Genomic DNA, 20,377 nt, shown 5'->3' on the forward strand with positions numbered 1-20,377 from the left:
CAAAAAGCTACAAATTTGTCAGCATATAACTACCTGTTAAGTAGTTTGAAACTGTTTAGTAAATGGATCTGTGTGGCCTAGGGATGCTGTTAAAAAAATACTGATACTAAGGAAGCCATAAACTGAGAAAGTTTGAGAACCTTGGGCTACAGGTTAGAAGTGAAATAAATTTGAACTTTACTGATGTGGTCTTAAAATTTAACCAATTGCTCTAAAATTCAGGTTTCCTCCTTTCCTCACAGCACATCTCAGTCCTCATTAAATGTATGTGCTCTGTGCTTTGCTTAAAAATTCTCCTGAAAAAAAAGTGATTCAGATAAACAGGGTTTTCTCATTAATAAAATGATGCACCTTCCAATTGCTATCACTAGTCTCACACAGCTTTTTCATTTTTCAAACCTTTATTAAAATGTCACTTCTATCAGGAAATTAATTATGAAAAGAGGAATTGAGTGATCGGAGCCATAATTTGAGAATGGACCAAGAATTACTTCTTCAGAGGATGCTCTGATCTTAATCTATCATTTTGTGCTGATGAGTCACGAGCCCCTCCCACCCCTGGGGCTGCCCAGCAGAGGTACTGCAGGTCATCTAGAGCTTGGGCCTCACCCTTTGCCCACAGGCATCCCAGGCTTTGAGCAAAGGCCCCACATTCATGTGCCACCAGTGATGGTCTAAAATTGTCTCTCTAAAAATTCAGAACCTATTTACTTCTTTAAGGAACTTGTGCAGTATAGTATTTAGCATTATTTTTTTCTAAGAGGTAAATTACTTTATGTTGACCTGAATTTATACACTTGCTGGTCAGTGATTTCTGTGTTCAGGTCCATTGTGAGTCTTCTGATGTCATTCTCACAGAAACTCCTCACAGTTTATGAACCAGTGGAGTCTTGTTAGAAGCAATCTCTGGACACTCATTTTAAACTAAATATAACTGCATTTGTGGATGTTGCTTTTTTTAAAAAAACATTGTTAGTGGTATCCTTCCCAAACCCCTGAATCCTTCCTTGATCTCAGAGCATTTTAATAAGCTCCCAAGATGGTAAAAATAGAGACTTTCTTTTCATAAGGGAGAAAACAGAGGTGCCCAGAAATTTAATCAAGTAGTTATGGGAACAGCATTAGACCTGGCTCAAGTCACATATCAATGTGGCTTATTTATTTTCAAGTCTCAGTATAAACGTCATTTCTTTAATGAAGCTTTCATTTGTCCACAGACCTGTGAAACATCTTCTGTTTCACACTCTCATGGCGCTCATTCTGTGGAAGCACCCGGCGTTGAACGGGGACTCTAGTGCGGTGGCTTCTTCCCCGGCAGTCTTCCAGTATTCTTGGCTAAGTAACCATGCTTTTTTTGATTTCTTGTACCTGTATCTTCAGCATGTAGAACCCTGCCTGGTGCTTGATAAATATTATAGAATGAGGGAAGGGAGGAAAGAAAAGAGGAAGGCAGGAAAGAACAAAAGAGAAAGAAATTAAGGGGACAGATGGGTCCAAAAGTTACTTGTTGAAACTCATGACCACAGTAATTAGAGGGACCCAGGCCTCTGCTTTTAAAGTGTTACTTTTCTAATGATAACAGTAGACCTTGCATGTCAAAGGAATAGCCCTGCTAATGATACCTCCTTGCCAAGCTGTATAGATGAAAAATAAGGGGAATAGCTTAATCAGCAATTGTGAATATCCACTATTCTTTGTATAAAACTTATTACTATTTCCTCACAATAAAATATAGGAGGAACAGAATGATGGCAAAGGCTCATCTCAGGGAAAAAAGCAGGCAGGTGGCTCTGATGACCAAAGAACTCACTGCCAACAGCTCTGAAAAGAAGGAGCAAAGCACAGACAATGTGGTTCAAAGACTCTGAATTTTACTGGATCATTCTTTCCCACCTTCTTTGTCAACTGGTCACAATCAGTCCCCCTAGCCTTTCCTCCTCAGAATGCAAGCTCTGGAAACCAGGGAGTATGGTTTTAACCTTGCATGACTTTTATTTCCCTCAGATAAACACCCTCCTTTCATCAAAAGCTGCTTAAATCAGAGGAGCTCTCATGTCTGCTCCCATTTCTCTCATGTGTGAGTTGAATAGATATCTGGGTTTAATGCTGTGACCATCAGCACGGGCTCCTGAACGAGATAAAGGCTACCTGGGTGTGCATGTCCAATAGGCCAGGGGCATCCCTTTGATTTATTGACCTGGTCTGGCGACCACTCTGTCATCTCTAAAATGCCCACCACTGGTCAGAGGGCTCCTGGGGAGGGAGTGTGACTGGCTTCTTGTGAAATCATTGCTGCCTCTTGGAAAAGCAAGTAAACCTTGTGCCGGGCTCCATCGCCTCACCTGAATGGGCAAGGTCGGTAACTTCACTGTCACCACAGCATAAATAATTCAGATTGGGGGGATGAATTTATTGATTTTTAAAAGAAAAGAAAACCATAGATTCGCAGTCTTTGCTTGTTAATTTAAGGTGTCTTGGCAGCCCCGGACGTCCAGAGCACTGGACTTCTGCTTTGGCTTTGCACGCACAATGGCAGTTAGTCAGTGAGCTAGGAAACAAATTCTTCAGAGGCAGACGACAGTGAGTTAGACGCCTACCAAAGCATGTTTTGAAGAGGGATTCGTGAGTGTATTCCATATTGGAAGGACATTGGAGGGCCTTGAAAACTGACACAGAGGAGGCCCCTGAGCGATGATCAGTCTGCACTGAGACCAGTTCTGAAGAGAGTTAGCAGAGTGTAAACTCCTCCAGGGCAAGAGCTGAATTTCACTTCCCTTTGTTTCTTCACTGCTGTCTTCTCCTCACCACCCCCGGGGTAGCTTCTACCTGCTTGTAGGCCAGATTCCTCACTGTCAGGTACATGGGGGTGCAGTTTATACCTGATGCCCGTTACTCTTTACCACTCACTGACTTCACCACAGCCTCCCGTGAACATGCCTTCAAGGAAACTGCCCTCAAAACTCAGTCTCTTTACAACGAAAATTATTCATCTTTATCTTATTTAATTACTAAATTTAATGGTCTGAACTAAGTCTTCATCCTTTTTTTTGCCCTACTCTAGAAGTGAACATCTGACCACCAAGATTTCTTCAAACTTTCTCCTCCATTGGCTTCCGATGCACTGTGTTATCTGAGGTCCTCTATCCTATCCTCTCCTTGACCCCTCTTTCCTCCTGTGCATCCTGGAACTGCACATCCTACACACTTCTCTATCTTTACTGTCTTGGAGACTGGACCCTTAGATTTTCATCCCTATATCTGACTGGTTTTTTTTTAGTAATGATTCACCCAAGTCAAGTGAGGTCCAAGAGTATGTCTATTTTAAAATCTCTTGATTCTTGTTACAAATCACTTTCTAGAAAGGTTATCTCAGTTTGTGTTTCCACTTCCAGGACATTAGGATACCCACTTTGAGGTGCCCACATCAATACAGAACGCTAGCTTTAAAGTATTTGATAATATCTTAGGTGGAGTTAACAGTACAATGGTTAAGCACCTCAAAATGCTGCATGCTTTAAGCTGCTCCTGTGCTTTCTGCCCTTTTATGCTGGGCATCTCTGAGGAACTGTGAGGAGAGAGAAAGTGTCAGAGGGCCAAGAGGTCAGGGGACTGAAAAAGGACAATGATCAGATTGGGCTTGGTTCACAGCATTGTCTCGTGCTGCTGGGGACTGACCCCCTTTTATGACCCATGTAGACCTGTGAGTTCTGAAATTAGGTGCAGAGAGTGGGAGTGAGTCTATTTACCACACCTTCTTTATTGAGTTTGGACTTGATCTAGTCAAGAAATAGTTTAAGAAGCGTTATTCATTATTTCCTCATTAGTAATGCAGTGTGTAGAAATTCTGCCTAGATTTGAGTGGGTCTTCCCTATATTTAACATATAAAGCTACTGCCATTATTAGTGATTTTATACATGTTCATGAAAGCTGGGACTAGACATACCAAACATATACAGCCTCCTGCCATGAAAACCTGGAAAGAATTCTCAGTATCCCTTAGTTTGCTTCAGAAATATCACCGGCACAAACATTTTATGAAAGGTACAGTCTTCTTACAGAAGGATTTACGAAGACAAATAAGACCCATACTCTGGGAAGCTCTTAATTCAGAAAGATACATGTGCCTCAAGGTTCATAGCAGCACTATTTACAATAGCCAAGACATGGAAACAGCCTAAATGTCCATCAACAGATGACTGGATACAGAAGTTGTAGTATATACATATACACACACACAATGGAATATTACTCAGCCATAAAAAAGAATAAAATAATGCCATTTGCAGTAACATGGATGCACCTAGAGATCATCATACTAAGTGAAGTAAGCCAGAAAGAGAAAGAAAAATACCATATGATATCACTTATGTGTAGAGTCTAAAATAAATGAGACAAATGAACTTGTTTATAAAACAGAAACAAACTCACAGACATAGAAAACAAAATTGTGGACACCAGGGGAGTAAAGTGGGGGGTGGAGAGCTAAATTGGGAGTTTGTGATTTGCAGATACTAGCTACTATATATAACATAGATAAACAGTAAGGCCCTACCGTATAGCACAGGGAACTATATTCAATACCTTGTAATAGCCTATAGTGAAAAAGACTATGAAAAGGGATATATACGTATAGGTATAAGTGAATCACTGTGTTGTGCACCAGAAACTAACACAACATTGTAAACTGACTATACGTCAATAAAAAAAGAATGAAAAAGGACCCATACTCTGCTTTCAAGTAGCCCATTTACCCAGTTAAAGAGGTAAAACAAATATCAATGTGACTAAGTCCTGGACGTGACTGAAAGCCAAGTGCCACTCGGTTAAACAAACAAGAACATGAATGAATATTAGAGGAATCATTGGGAAGGAAAATGTATAATCTGATGGAAATGGGCCAAGTTTCACAAATAATGTGGCATTTGATATAGACATAGAGGGATGGGCATGGTTTTTACAAGTAGAATGAAAGTCTGATTTGGGGAGAAGAGGCAGCATTTTGAATTGAAGAAATTGTGCGTGAGCAAAGGTTAACGCACGGAGGAAAGCATCTTCTCTAGAGGGATGGGTTCTTGTCCCAACTGTGGATGTTACATATCAAGATGGTGAGACTCTATTTTTCATTAAGTAGCCAATGGGTGCCCTCTGAGAGCCCCTGAAGGAGGAACATACTTGATGCTGAATTTTATTGTGAAATAATATTCAGCCCTGTGAAGTCTAGATTAGAATAAAGAATGGGAGTTTGATGCCCGGTGAGAAGGCTGTTATTCCATTAGTCTAGGGAGGGGGTCAAGTATCCCTGAGACAGGGAGGCAGAAATAAGACACATGAGGAAAGAGATGCAGAGGGGCCTGATGGAAATAAAAGTGAATGACTTGGCACATAATTAAATTTGGGACGAGGGGATAGACTTCAAGTCCAGGTGCCCAGGAGACTATTTAAATTATGGTGTTATTAATGGATAATGAATTCAGAGAAGGAAATGATGTAGGAAAAGAAGTGAGTTTGATTTTGAATGCATCTGTCCATTTTCATTCATTTTTTTGCTAAGCAGGCAGTGGAAGGTTTGGGAAGTAGGAGAGAAAAATTAGGTGGACACATCTAGGAACAATTAGCATGGTGACCTTGGGATGAGCACAGGACCGAAGGTGAGTGAATCAGATTCCTTCCTGAGGAACAGAAGAAAGAGGGGAGTGCCAGTCCTGCTTGGCTGACAGCGTGTGCCCTGCAATGTGGAGCAGGGTGATCTGAGATCAGAGGGAGGAATGAAGGCGAGGGAGAGAGAGAGTCTTGGTGGTGCTGGAGTCCCTAAGAAATGACTGCATCCCTTTCCATCATTACTTGAGCCTTATAATAAGTTTATCCCTTTTCCTAAACTAGTTTGAAGAGAATTGCTGTGATTTGTGACCACAGGCATCCTGACTATTAACACTATTAAAAAGTCAGAACTTGTCATCAGACATTTCACTTCCATTTTCAGTGTGCTGGAGGATTTATTCTCTCATTCATTGAACATTTAATAAGCCCCTGCTCTGACCTGGGCATTATGATGGTCTCTGAAGATAAATTGTATATTGAATTAGAGAGAGGACTGAATGGAGCAGGAAGGCTTTGAAGTATGTCTGGCCCCAAAGTCAAGACAAACCCCAATTTATGAATGGGTGAAATTCCAAGTGCCCTTCTGTAAATTGGCTGTTTGACAGTTAGAAGAGATTAGTCCCCAGAAACCTCATTGTGAACGGTGGCGATGTGCCCGGGAGAGCTGGGGGAAGCCCACTTCCTACCCATCCAGTGGGACAAAATAGACATGAAAACAATAGTGTGATCACAGACATAGCATGTTTTTCGAAAAAGCTCATGTGGGACACCATCTGAGGACACCAGGCATAGGTCAGACTTGGGTGGATTCTCATGAGGCAGCCGTAGCATGTGGAACACGGTTGTTAAAGTTCACGATGTGTGAGAACAGACAAGAGCAACTTGGTGGTGACAGAGCCTCCTAGGCCTCCCGGCTGTGAGGAGAAAGGGGAGTTCTTTTGGCCCTGGCATGCAGTTGAGTTCTTAGTTACAGTTCTGTGAAGGATGGTTGTAAGTCAGGCATTTCCGCGTGAGGCATATACGTCAGATAGGCGCAGTTAAATTTCTACTGTCTGTGCGATAAGGACAAACCTCATGATAACATAATTGTGAGGATTTGTGTTCTGAAATAAAATATAAATGAAAGAGATAAAGATTACACATGTTCACTGAGATACTTATTTCATTCATGCATTCACGTACGCATTTCACAAGTCTTCATTAAGTCCTTCCATACCTTTCGTATGTTCAGCAAAATGCCACACCCTGAGGATACAGAAGTAAGTAAACTTGGGAACTCCTAGTCTAATAATGAGACTAGTTAAAAAATAACAGGAAAAAATTATTGGAGCACAGAAGTCCTTAACACAGTTGTGGATTCTTCTAAGATTGTCCTTCTTTTTTCTCCATAGCACGCACTTCTCCCGGACATAAGGCATATATTTATTTCTTGTTTATTTGGCTTTTCTCACTTGAATGTAAATCCCATGGGGCAGGAAAAAAAATGAAATTGGGCCTTCCCAGATGTTTACAGGAAAAAGTATAAAGAATGAGTACCATTGACGAGCCTGTTAAGAACAGCATGGGCAAAGGCAGGGATGAAAAACGACATCTCAAGTGGTTTTGTCACAGGCTCCTTGCTGGAACAGCACTAATATGATAATAAGGAATGTAAATAATAAGGAAAATATTACTATAGGGCCGGTGATATGCAAGACGTCGCTGTGAGCATTTTGGGTCCATCACCACGTGCAACCTTCACAAGCCTGGGCGGGGGCAGTAGTATGGTTGCTGTATTACAGGAGAGGACACTGAGGTACAGAGAGACTCTCAGCATCTTGCCAAAGAGCATATGACTGGTGGGGACTGGAGCCAAGATTTGAACCCAGACGGGCTGGTGGGAAATTAGTTTGGAAAGGTCAGACAGGGACCAGATCAAAAAAGTCAGCATAAGAAATGGAGATTTTTCTTGGAGACAGTGGGGAACCTCTGAAGAGGGGTTTCTGAAGTGGTTCGGACTGGTCAGATTGGGATTTTAGAAAGAGTGCTCCAGAGAGAGCTGGAAAGAGGGAGGGAAGAGAAGAGGTTATGGCAGCATTTCGTGGGGAATTGAGTCTGAATTAGAACTACAGCAGCAGGTAGAGAAGAGTCCAAATTACTGAGGAAATGTAAGCCACGAGGAAGATGAAATATTTTGCCAATTTACACCCCTTGTAGCAAGGTTTGAGGCTGGCTGTTGCACTGCCGTGTTGCCCGCACTGAATGATTCTATAATTTTAAATTCTTTCCAGTTGAATAGACAAATACATCAGTGTTGTTTCTGTTTTCCTTTCTTTGCTTGTTGAAGATATTTTTTCATGCTTAGAGGCCATTTGTATCTTATATATACAAAATGTATTTTGTCTATTTTTTCTACCATAATGCATTTTTAAATTGATTTCTAAAGTCTCTGATATCCTTTTATATGATTCAACACTGCTCAAGTAGAGCCAGCGAGGACAATGGTAGGGAGTTAGGGTAGAAACAAAGACTGAAACACATGCCAAATGCTGCAATATGTAGTGGAGAGTGAGTTGGCTCTGTAAATAGCAGCAGGAAATTGTGTGTAAGGCAAGGCGCATAATACACATCATGGAGGGAAGAAGAGCTTTTGTAAGAGGATGGAAAAAAAATCAATGATCTAGAATTGGCACAGGACTTCAGGAAGAACTCCAGGTGCACCCTTTTGCCCTGCAGCACGTAAGTCAAAGGAAAATGATCAGTCCCTTGAGGGGAGAAGCAGCTGTCATGTAAGGCCAGATGGTAAAGAGAGAGTTCAGGGAAGGTGTATGAATTAGCCATTGCTGTATAACAAAGAACTCCAAACTCTCAGAGTGTGTAAGCATTTATTTAACTTATGTGTCTGTGGTATATGGGGTTGGCTGACCTAGGCTGGACCTGGTTTGGTCAACTCATCTAGGGCATCTTTATGTTGTATGGTAATCATCCTCCCACGGGGCCATTGGGCTAACCTGGGCATGTTCTTCTTCCGTCAGTACAGGTCCCGTTGTTCAGGGCAGGTCACATGGCCAAGCCCAACATCAATGGAGTGGGGAAGTGTACTGTTCCCATGAAAGTAGAAGAAAGCAGTGGATGATCTGTGACAGGAGTGGAGTTTACTTTATGGTCAGTTGTAGTTCTGGAGAATACAGGCAAAGTGAGGGACATCAAGGAGGTTCATAGGTGGGCAGAGCATGAAGAAAGATGATGTACCAAGCAGAATAAAGAGAATGATTCAGAGGGGCTTGAATTTTGCAGAGTGTCCAGCATGGGTTGTGGAAGAGAGCAGTGCCTGGGGTTAGCTGGGCTGAAGGCGTCTATCGGAACTCTGGTGGAAAGTTGTTTGGAGAACTTGTTTTAGGCGATGTCCCAAATTCCCAGAGAAATGTTAACAGATAGTGAAACATCAGTTATACTGATAAGATTTCATAGTCGTACTCCTTTGAGATTTCAGTCCTGCTCCCCAAGTGTCTGCTCCCCATCATGCATGGACTGTTTAACAGTATCTGTCTCTTTTAACTCAAGCCGGGTAGCTGAGGTCCCAACTGAGGGGAAGGTTGGGTCCGCCTATAGGATAACTTCTATCACTACCTCATTTGATTAAGTCCATGTGAATTCTGGTTATGCTTTGAATAGCATCCAAGTATTTTATTTGGCAATTAGTTAAATCCTATTTACTACCTAATATTTAACAGGAAATAAAGAGACTTCTTGATATATTTTACTTGGTAATTCTTGCTTTGATTTATAAGGAATCTTAACACAGGTGTGAATTGTTAAAAAAAAAAACTTTTAAGATGGAAAGTACACACCTGGGAACTTTTTGGCTCAACGCATTTGCAGCCCTGAGACAGCCAGGATTCTTCGCTGTGAAAGTCCTCCAAGGATTCGCCTATTCCTGTTCTCCCCAGGCCACACATAAATATTAATTACCCTTAAATACAGCCCATTTTCTCCCATGGACAATGAAAAATTTAAAATGCCAGGATAGCGTGAGAGAAACTCGAATCTAAATAATTATTACCTGGTGCTGTTTGTTCCCTGCAGAGGGTTTAGAATGGGAGCTTCTGACAGAGGGGGACTGTGTGCAGGCACGGTCTGTGGACGATAATTACAAAATGCCAGAAGGAGAGTCTTGAATTTTCAAGAGGCTTTAATGACTCCCAGGACATTGGGGTAAAGCCACATGGATCTCGCTGAGAGAATATAAACTCAGCATTACAGAAAAATCGTCTGGTTAGAATGTAGAACAGGAATAGATTCTAAACATTCAGTCTGCATTGTTTGGATGGTCGATGGGGAGTTAAATTTTATGAAATGTGGTTTTTTCATCTTTCCACCTGGCAGAATGGGACCTGAAGGGGTGGAGAAAGTGGAAGAACAGAATTATATCATTTAAATTATATTTATAAAGACCACTGACCTACTTCATCCTTCTTTTTCTGAGGATAAAGGCATAGATATGACGTCCTGAAAGCATGTGAGGTCAGTTGGAATAAATTAAGCTGTGAAGACAATAAGAATGTAACAGAAAAGCACAATCTGTGTTATTTAAATCATTCGAAGAACGCTAAAGAAATCATAACTAAGGTCTCTATGACACATAACGATAATGTGTGAGATAGTAAACCTGTGTGGTCTTTAAAAGAAATTCTTTAAACAAAAGTAATGAAAATATTGTGTAAACTGTTGGAAAGATATAAAAATGTAAGGACTTAAATAATAATTAAACTTCAGAAATAAGCAGTTAAAATTATATTATTTCCTAATATTTTTCTTTTTAACTACGGTAGACTGATTATAAAAGCAATCGGAATTCCTCATAGAGCATTTATACCAAATATAATATAGTCTGAAATAAACATCATCAACTTTACTTTTTTTTAAGATTTTTTATTGATTTATAATCATTTTACAATGTTGTGTCAAATTCCAGTGTAGAGCACAATTTTTCAGTTATACATGAACATATATATATATTCATTGTCACCTTTTTTCTCCATGAGCTACCACAAGATCTTGTGTATATTTCCCTGTGGTACACAGTATAATCTTGTTTATCTGTTCTACAATTTTGAAATCCCGTCTATCCCTTCCCACCCTCTGCCCCCCCATCAACTTTACTTTTGTTCACTTCATGAAATACTACATTTTTCAAGGTTTGAGAATTTCATTCTGCATTATATTTAAATATTTTGAATTAAAAAAGTGAGTCAATGATTTAGAGACGCTTGTATTCAGTGCAGGATGTTAGGAGACTGACTTTGTATATCCTTAGTCTGTATCGAAACTCTTCATCTTATGACAACTTTGAATTATTTGGCATGGTATTACTGTTGAGTTTTAAGGAACTGAATTTTCATAAAACATGACTAATCTTCATTTTTTTTAAAAATTAATATTATTTGGAACATAAATGTTCATGATTCATCTTTTCATTGAGTATATAATATTATTTTTCTATTTAATGCTTTTTAAATTGAATTCTGTTTTCTCTGATATTAACACTGCTACATGAATGACAGCAAAGAAGCTTTATCTTTTTTTAATTTAGCAAGAATATTTTTGCTTATCATTTGACATTTTTGTTCCACAGCTAGAGGTAGTTTTCTTACAATCATCAACATTTATAAATTAATTTGACACATTATAGGAGTACGTTTCATTTTTAAAGGAGGGAATAACTTAAGTATTTAATTTATTACTATCAATGCTATATTTGATCTTATTTCTGTTATTTCACGTAATATTTTTTGATTCTATACATTCTTGTTTTATCATGTTTCCCACATTTTCTTTGCTTGAAAGTTTTCTTGTTTCTGATAGGTATAGTCTGTCAACATTTCATAAAAAATGTAGAAAATAAAGTGGCTTTTGATATAAAATTGTTAGAATTTCTAGAGAAGCAAATGCTAGCCTGGGAATCCAAGAATGACTGGTGAACTGACCCATCAAAGGACCTACTGTCTCTGAAATCATCTTGGAAGCACTGAGTTTGAGAATATGGTGCTTGAGCTGATATCCACCATGTAGGAAGCTGGACTCAGGAAACTACCAGTGCCCTTCCCACTGCCACCGCCACCACCTCCACATCACCTGGGAAACTGGAGGCTGGGTGCTGGTGTGCTGATGCAGGAAAACCTTAGCTCTCCACAACACTGCTTGCCAATAGCTTACATAGAAAAAGAGGCCCCGGAGAGCTTCTAATTCTCTTCCACTTTCCAAAGTTTCTGTGCTCTTACTTGATTGGTGAGAGCTACTTTTCACCCCAAACCTTACCTGTGAAGGATTCTGGACATGCCCTCTAGGCTCTGTGTAGGGAGGTCCCATAGAGGGAAGGCGGGGTAGAAGGGAAGCCGGCCAGTCCACAGTATCTATTCTAAGGTAGCTATGTTCTAGTTGTAGTCCTGTTTGAATTTGAATCTTATTTAAATTATTTATAATTTTCCTGTTTTATGAAATCAGTCTTAAACTCTAATTCTGTAGTTGCGAGAGGTAAGTGGAAGTTCTCAGGCTTGTTTATACATAAGTTATTGCTTTCTAATCATTACATTTTATATTTTATACAAATATATGAAACAGAATTTAATATTATATGTGCATATATAAATATGTAATTATAAATATAAATTATATGTATCTTAAAATGACTGATTAACATTTGCTTGTAAGTTGATAGGCCTATCTATTATCAGAGCCATCTTCCATTTTCCGATTGATATTCTGAATTTTTTCTTAGGTGTTTTAATGAAAAGTTTTTTAAAAAAATGTATCTGAGAGATCTGTGTCTATCCAAAATCATAATTTATTGCCTTAAGGATGTGTAATACACTATAACAACACATTCCCACCCCAACATATCATTCTTGTAACTTAAAGCTATTTCTCAATCTTAGAAATTTTGGGGGCAATCTTAGAAATTATTATGAGATGTTAAAATCTGGACAGTTTCCCCAAAGTAGCTTAAAGCAGAGAGATGTGGACCTTGTGGGGTTTTCCTCAAAATCATCATGAGCTGTCATCATCCTTTACAATATCTTTTATGTCAGTAAATATGCTCTATAAATAATCCAATTGCCTGATATTTAAATCAACTCAGTAAAAGTTAATTGTGTCCCTAAGATATTCTAGGATGCTAATGGGCTCTGGGCCTTCAACAGTGAATGCCTTGCCCCACCCCCATGGAGTCAGGATCTAGCATGCTGTACAAATATAATGTAAATCAATACACACTCTGACAGAAAGGCAAAACAGAGAGGAGTGTCCTTAATTCTGCCTGGGGTTTAAGAATCAGGGCAGATTTCACAGAGGAGGCAACAGCTGACCAGAGTGCTCAATTTCCTAGTTAAAACAGAGCCAAACAGAGGATGATCAGAACTATCGCTTTAATTAAAAAAAAAAATCAGAATAAATGTGAAACACTTGGGATTTTTATTTCTGTTCAGAACTGTAGAAAAATAAGGGTGATGATGACGACAGTGGTGTTGATGGATGTTACCGGTTACTGACCCAGCATCTGGCTGGGTCTGCTTCCCCTTTCCTGGCTAGCACCTTAATTTTCCTTCTGCTGCTTAAGCCTCTTCTGAACTGTAGCAACGACGTGGTTTTGGAGGTTGACCCCAGCTCAGGTGTGAGCTGTAATTAATCTAAGTCAGTTAACAAGATCCCATCCCCCTGCCAGTGGTTGGCTTAAGAACCCAAACCTGTAGTAAACAGAGTGGGGCGTTCTCTGTTCTCAGAGATAGGTTCAGGAAAGGGCACAAGACTATATTTGGGCCAATGAAATGTAAGGGCAGTTTTGAAAAGGGGATTCTGGGAAACTTTTCCTTATTCTTAGAGGAAAACCTTAGGGGTGCTCTCTGTTGCTGGCCTAGGAATACGGCCGACATCTGATTCCCAGCCTGAAGATGAAGCTGGTTACTCAGAAACGTTCCTCACCCCTCCTCCTGCTCCAGGAATCACAGGGCAGTGGAGACAGAGCCGTCGAGTGAACTAAATTTGAAAACCTGCCTGACTTATGGATTTCCAGGTATGAGAGTCTATAAATGGTCTAATTGTTCAAACCAGCTTTACTTGAGTTTTCCATCACTTGTTATCAAAAATGTGTCCATTTAATCACAGCTGAGAATAAAGAGCTTGCCTAAGAATTAAGATAAATGTAATGTGACAATCTTTAAAGAGAAAAGAAAAAAAAGTAGGCAAGGGTGAAACCAGAGAACTGAAAATATTACAAAGCTAAGATAAACGAGAATAAAAAGTCTACCTAGAATATAATTAAAAGTTACAAATTTGGCAAAGAATCCTAAAATTGGGCAGAATTCACAAACTATTGAAAAACCGTAAAAAATGTTTTAGTGTATGGGAAAGCTCTTACAGATTGAAGGGAGCAACTGATAGGCACGTTACTTTAGGAGTGATGGAGATTTAATATACAGGATTTTCGTCAAAGGATAGGTAACAGAAATTTCCGTGCAAGTCTTTAAGACAACACATTCCTGGGTTCAACCCCAGTAATTCTGATAAGGCAGGTGTGACCGAGTCCCTGGCACACACAGTTTTATGGACTGTTCTCAGGATGACACACGTTTGGATCTCAGTGTGACTGCCTGCATCTGTTTCTCCCTGTTGTCTCTTTCCACGTGTGCCTCTCGGAGTTGCCTGCATCACGCTGTCCCCCTGGGCATGCTTTTGCCTCTCTGCACGTGGCTCTTCGTGCCTGTGTGTCTGCTTCTCTGAACCTTCCTGTTTCTGTCTCATTGTCCCTCTGCATATGCTGTATCTCTTCTCCGTCTCTCTGTATGTGTAGCATATCTGTGTGTTTGTATGGTTGTGTCTCTTGTATCTCAGTGTGCTCCCTCTTTGGATCCCCTTGTGTATCTGTGTAGACTTTTATCTGTGTTACTTGCATGTCTTTCTGTGTGAGTCTCTCTTTATAGGTATCTCTTTCCTTTGTATCTTTTTTTCCTGCCACTTAAGTGAGAGCAGACACAAACTTAGTCTGTGCCTATTAAAAAAAAATATATATATATATAATATATATATAAATACATATATTTGGATGTGGATATATATATAAGTCACATCCAAATTCCCGGGACTTGAGTGACCGATACTCCTTGAGGAGGCTCGGTCAGCCAGTAGGAGTCCTCCCCCTCGCCCCCACCTCACCACGCTTCAGCGCGGTGAGATCACTGGGCGCTGGGAGAACCTGTGTCTGCGTGAATGACGATGAACTCACAGCATCATTCACACCTGTTCAGCCCTTGTCTCAAACTCACACAACACCAGACAGAAAACTCCCAACACTGAGGGCAGACTTGGTACTCATTTCAGTGGTCCTAATCGTAAAATACTACTACTTGCACGCAAATATCACATAGTCAGGTCACTTCTAAGTCCTTATTGGCCCTTGTGCTCACACAGCTTTCCAGGGCGGGGCCATCGAGCACAGCCACGCCTTGTCCAGCAAGGACACCTGCAGCTTCCTCTGCAGAGCACGTCTGTGCAGCACTCACTTACTCACTTCGCAGTTTGGCCGGCAGCACCCCTCCTGCCCTGTCTCGCTTCTCTCTGCCTTCTCCTTCATGAGTTCCTGACTTGGATACCTGTCATGTCCCAGTCTGGACATTACATGGGTTCTTCCTCCTTAGTTCCTCGCAAGAGAGCTCCCAGCTTGGGATCACTCAATCACCTTCTGCTTCTGCAAGTCAGATCTCTCCTCCTCCCTGACCACCCTTTTCTTTGGAAAAAGTTCCAATCCAAACACCCTGCCTCCATTTCCTTATGAATAGTCCCATAGTATTTTCTGATAAAATACAGTTCTGGTATTTCCTAAGGTAGTTTTTAAATATACAAGCCCCAAATAGGTTTGGTGAGTCAGATAATAAGGGATGACAGCCATCCTTAGATCTCTGGAAGGGAAGGGACTAAAGCCCAGGTTCCACCCTCTGTGCCGGCTGTGTGGCCTCGGAGGGGCTACTTCTCCAGGCTTTTACTGTCCACGAGGAAAGTGGGGAATTGGATCTTATCATTGCTAAGATGCGGTTGGTCATAAAGTTTTCTAGTCATCATAGAAACAAATTTTCACTGAAATAAAAACATGTATTACCATTCAACCTATGACACTTAAGGAATTAAAAACCATTGTCTTTCATGCTCACATTCCAATCAATCAAACGTTAGTTTACTTTCTCAAAATAAAGTTGCACTTGTATTTTGCACATAATTCCTAATTTGGTTTAGTTCATGTTTTCTAATTTAGACTTTTGTAAAACTTCTACTGAAGAATAATCCAATGGACTAGAAGTCATTTCACTGCTAAGAGGCAGAATCAGTCCTTAATTTCATCTCTCATCATGAATACCAACAACTTAGTTTACATTCATTCATTTACAGTATATTCGGTGCCTCTTTTCACACTTGAGAAGTTTGAATCTAACATACTTAGACTGGTACGAATGTACTGAGATCAAATGCAGTATTTGGCTTTTTAATCCCCAAACAACAATGCTGTTTAAGACAATGGGACCTCAAGTACATTAATGCCTTTTGGTTCTCTCGTTTTCCTGAAAATGAACTTGGAATCTTCTTGGCAGTAGAGAATGCTACACCTTCATGCTTTTAGAAAATATGAGTTCTGTCCAAGATCATAGCCAAATAATGTAGTAAACAAATTGTAGAAACCAGAAAGTAAAATGAATACAAAACACTTGGTTAATTGACACGTGAACAGGGAGAGGCGTAGAATGTTGACGTTGAAATTATTTCAATGGGCGTATCCAAGAACATACATTTCAGATTCTGAGATAATTTTTAAAAGACTTCTGGCTTCAGAGATTTCCACCATGCACAAAAAGCTGCTGGTGCTATTATTAGCTAAGTCGTAAGTCATTGTGCACGAGAAAGCTCTGCTTTGGCACAAAACACTCTGCTAACTTAAGCTCATTAGCTGATGCAAAGAAAAATAATAACAGTAGAAAAAACATAAATTGAACCAAATCTTGTAATTTGTATATTACTGATTTCCTGTGTCTTTACTTTTATTTATTTTAACTAACATATGGTATAACTGTGAATTAAAACTTCACTACAATTGTGTTTTTTCACTACTCCTAGTATTTGTAGCAGAATTTCTGCTTTATCTGTTAAAATGCCTTGCTATTTCTTGGATATAAATCGATTCATTACAGTTAGATCTGTGCCTGTCATCATTATTTAAGTCTACGTTCTTATTTCACTTTAAAATATTTCCCATAAATTTTACCCCATTAAATATGAGAAAAAGAATGATGGCAATATTAATTTCAAGCAGATAGTTTTGTACACTGTTTTATTCTAACCCTTGAATTTTATTTAAAGCATGTCTTTGTATGTGGGAAAACTTAGATATATTATTTTATTTTGGGGACTCATACACTTGATTGTATAGCCCGCCTTTCAACTTTTGTAGCTTTGTCTTTTATCTATATAAAAGGTACTGATGCCAGGTTTTATTCATGTTTTTACCTTTTGTTGGATTAATCATGGTTGTTTTAAATTTGAAAATTAAATCAATTTGTAGCATGTATACACACACACACACACACACATATGTGAATAGTATTGCTTATCTTAAAACTTCTCTCGCTGGTATTAATCCTTTGTGTAACTCAGCCCACAATAACTGGATCTTACTATATGGGAAAGAGAAGTGTTGCATTTTATGGTTTTATCTTTTCACTCCTCCACCATCCTATTCAGCTAGTTAGAACTCTGGAAACATTGCTGAGAGTTTTTAGCTTGTGTATTTTGTGGAGCATGTGTATCTCAGCACTGAGATGGTTGTAACCAGCCGCAGTCACTGCTCCCAATGTTCCCATTTCCTGACGTCACTAAATGAATCTGTCAGCACCTATTTTCATCAACAGCATCCCTGGTCAAAAATTCTTTCTGAAATTCATCAACAACATTCCTGATCAATAATTCAGTACCTGGAGGTATTTTCTTAAGAAAATGTTGGTGAAAGGGCATATTTCATAACTATCCGAAAACATATCTGATAGTTCTTTTTCTTCCATGTTTGAAGATTACAATGGTTACACAGGCAATTCTTGAAATATGCCCTTCTCTCTGAGAATTTCTCATGTAACTTTATTTTATTTATAAGTAGCATGAATTTTTCCTTAGTAGCTTGTTCATTTACTTATTTTATATTTATAATTTTATGGGATTATTTGGCAGTCAGGAGGGCTCTCATAAATGTCCTGTTTCACTACTTTTTCTAGACACAGCATTGTTATTCTCTGCCTCTTTTTAATTGAGGCATGATTATGTGATTTGATTTGGTCAACAAAAAGTGAGTGAAAGTTCTAGATGGTATGTCGCTTTAAAAAAAAGACATTTAAATTTTATTTTAAGCCATCAAATTTGCAAATATCCAAGTGAATAATATGTGAGGATGAATGCACTGAGCATCTTTTCATTTGCACACGCCTTTGTAGTTTCCACCCAACTAATTGCGGATGGAAGCTTTGTCAGCCAGAGTCCCTGAGGGAGGAAAAAGGTAGAGTCCTCTGCTCACCCAAACAGTCTTCACTACACTTATAGCATGAGCAAGAACTGGATGTTGCCCATTTCAGATTTGGGAGTTGTTACTTCTGCATAACTGGTCTCTCTGGCTGACAAGAACTGTACCTTTGTGACCATACTTCTTTGTTAATTGTGGATACAACCCAGTGAGTCCTAGCTTGGATATTTATTACCCTATTTAATCAAGAGGAAAGGTCCTCAGCTATATGTGTGATCATCAGTCTTGTGCTGGTTAGTCTTCTCCTCCGGTAACACTTAGTTATCTCGGGGAAGCAAAAGGAGACATCATTTTGATACAGATATGTAGTGAGTGTCCCCCCTCATCTCTTAACTCTTTAAGGTTGTAGATAACTTTCAGATTTATTTTTTCATCCTATTTTGTTCTATACAACACAGACTCCACCTTTTACTGATTTCAACAGAATTTTTAGCCCACTGAAAATAATTTTTACTAAGCCAAATCATTTCAAAATCTGCGGTCTGATGTCACGTAAGGGACACCATCACTTCAAACATTAACTACTTGCATTCAAAGTATGCAGGTAAGAAAACCCTTGAACAAATACCTAAAGAATATCAGGATCCAGGGAATAAAACTAAGCAGAAGGAACTGAAGAGGTAGCAGATCGGTGTGTCAAACTCAAAGTGATGGCAGAGAAACAGTGGCGACTGAGTGAAGGCTGATAATCAGCTTGCCAGGGACAGAACATGTCAGATACTTTTTCATATCTTCAGTCGTTTCTCTTCAGGAGAATCTCCCCGTACAGTTTTACAGATGAGAAGACCAAGTTCAGAGAAGTTGAAGAATATGATGAGGATCTCATATGACAAGTAACCTACAGAGTTTATACATTAAACTTGTCATTCATTATTCCTCCACCACTTGGCATGTGGGAAGCAGGAAGTTTCATACTTGGGATCAATGAATATGGACTCTAGGAACTTTAGTAATGCCTTTATTTGTGCCATTTATGTACAAGTAATTCCTCTGTGTTTATTTCCCTTTGCTTTCTGGAAAGGGCTAGGGCACAGGGACCAGGGGACAGCGTTTCCAGGTCTGATGCTACTATGTTGCTTTCCATTGTTTTATTAGGTAATATATTCACATCCCTGCTTTTGCTTCAGCCTTTGCTACAGAGGCTCACCCCAAACCATTGAGTGACAATTCAGGCCACTTGGCTTCTTCTGTCAGAAGGTGACTTCTGACCAGGCACTAATGAATAGTTCTCCAATTCTTTTACTCCATAAAATATTGCCGTACGAAGGCTAATTCCCATTAGTTATTTTTTTAAGTGATTATTTGGGGGGAAATTGAATGGGGACAGGCAGTCTATAAGGTGATAAATGGCATAAAAATAATATACCAGAAGCTAGAGATGAGCTATGAAATTAAATAAATCCTTAAGGATTAGGAAACATTCCTGAAAGGAATTTAGGCTTTCAAAGACTTTGGAAATCACTGGATCTGAACCAAAAATCTAAAGGGTAGAGGGGCAACCAGAGGCAATCTGCATAAGCTGTGAAATAAACAGAAGATGACTCGACATCCTGTCTATGATATGATGAAAGGATGGAGTTGGAGAATAGACACAGGGAAGGAAGGAGATATTTAGAGACTGGAGAGGGGTGCTGGAGGGATCTGATAGACTAGCGGGTTGGGTAGGGGCTGTGGTTTCATCTGCCTAACAGATAGACCATAGAGGTGGTCACCCAGTGTCACTGACTTCCATAGTTGATGGTGAAAAGTTCTAGGTAGTTAAAGGTCTTCCCATTTGCTTTCATGTTCTGCGGTTAACCATGCTGTGACTAAAAAATAGACAATTTAAAATTCATTGTGCTTCTTATATCTGAAAACTGTTTTTTAATTAATTCTAAAAAATTGGCAGCATTGGTATATTGATTCTGTCCCCTACTCTATTCTGTGTTGATTTCTGATTAAAGGTCTGTTAGGACTTCTCTTTGGTCATTGGTGTCACCTGACCTCTCTTTATAGTTTCACTTTCTTAATTTCTGAGTTGTATTATGAATAATCAGTCTCTTCATGTTGCTTTTAGAGTTTGCTGATTTTTCTTCGCCTGTGATTTATCATTTAAACATCAGATGAATTTTAAATTTTCATGATGATATTTTGTATTCCTTTAAAAATATTCCTGATCACTTTTGATGGTCCCATTTCTTTATAATATTTTCAAT

The 20,377-nt window shown here is 39.4% G+C and overlaps 1 long non-coding RNA gene across 3 annotated transcripts in view; it reads left to right on the forward strand.

Annotated features, from left to right (window-relative positions):
- The first annotated feature begins 1,206 nt into the window (after positions 1-1,206).
- Positions 1,207-20,377, forward strand: part of LOC135322251 (uncharacterized) — a 433,164-nt gene continuing 413,993 nt past the window's right edge. For 2 of the 3 annotated variants that reach the window (XR_010382612.1, XR_010382611.1), the window contains exon 1: positions 12,320-13,646. This is a non-coding gene — a long non-coding RNA (uncharacterized LOC135322251). Of the gene's footprint in view, positions 1,340-12,319; positions 13,647-20,377 lie in introns of those variants that run through there. The other variant, XR_010382613.1, reaches the window with a different exon arrangement.

The sequence above is a fragment of the Camelus dromedarius genome, chromosome 10 (genome assembly GCF_036321535.1).
Source record: "Camelus dromedarius isolate mCamDro1 chromosome 10, mCamDro1.pat, whole genome shotgun sequence".
Taxonomy (NCBI): domain Eukaryota; kingdom Metazoa; phylum Chordata; class Mammalia; order Artiodactyla; family Camelidae; genus Camelus; species Camelus dromedarius.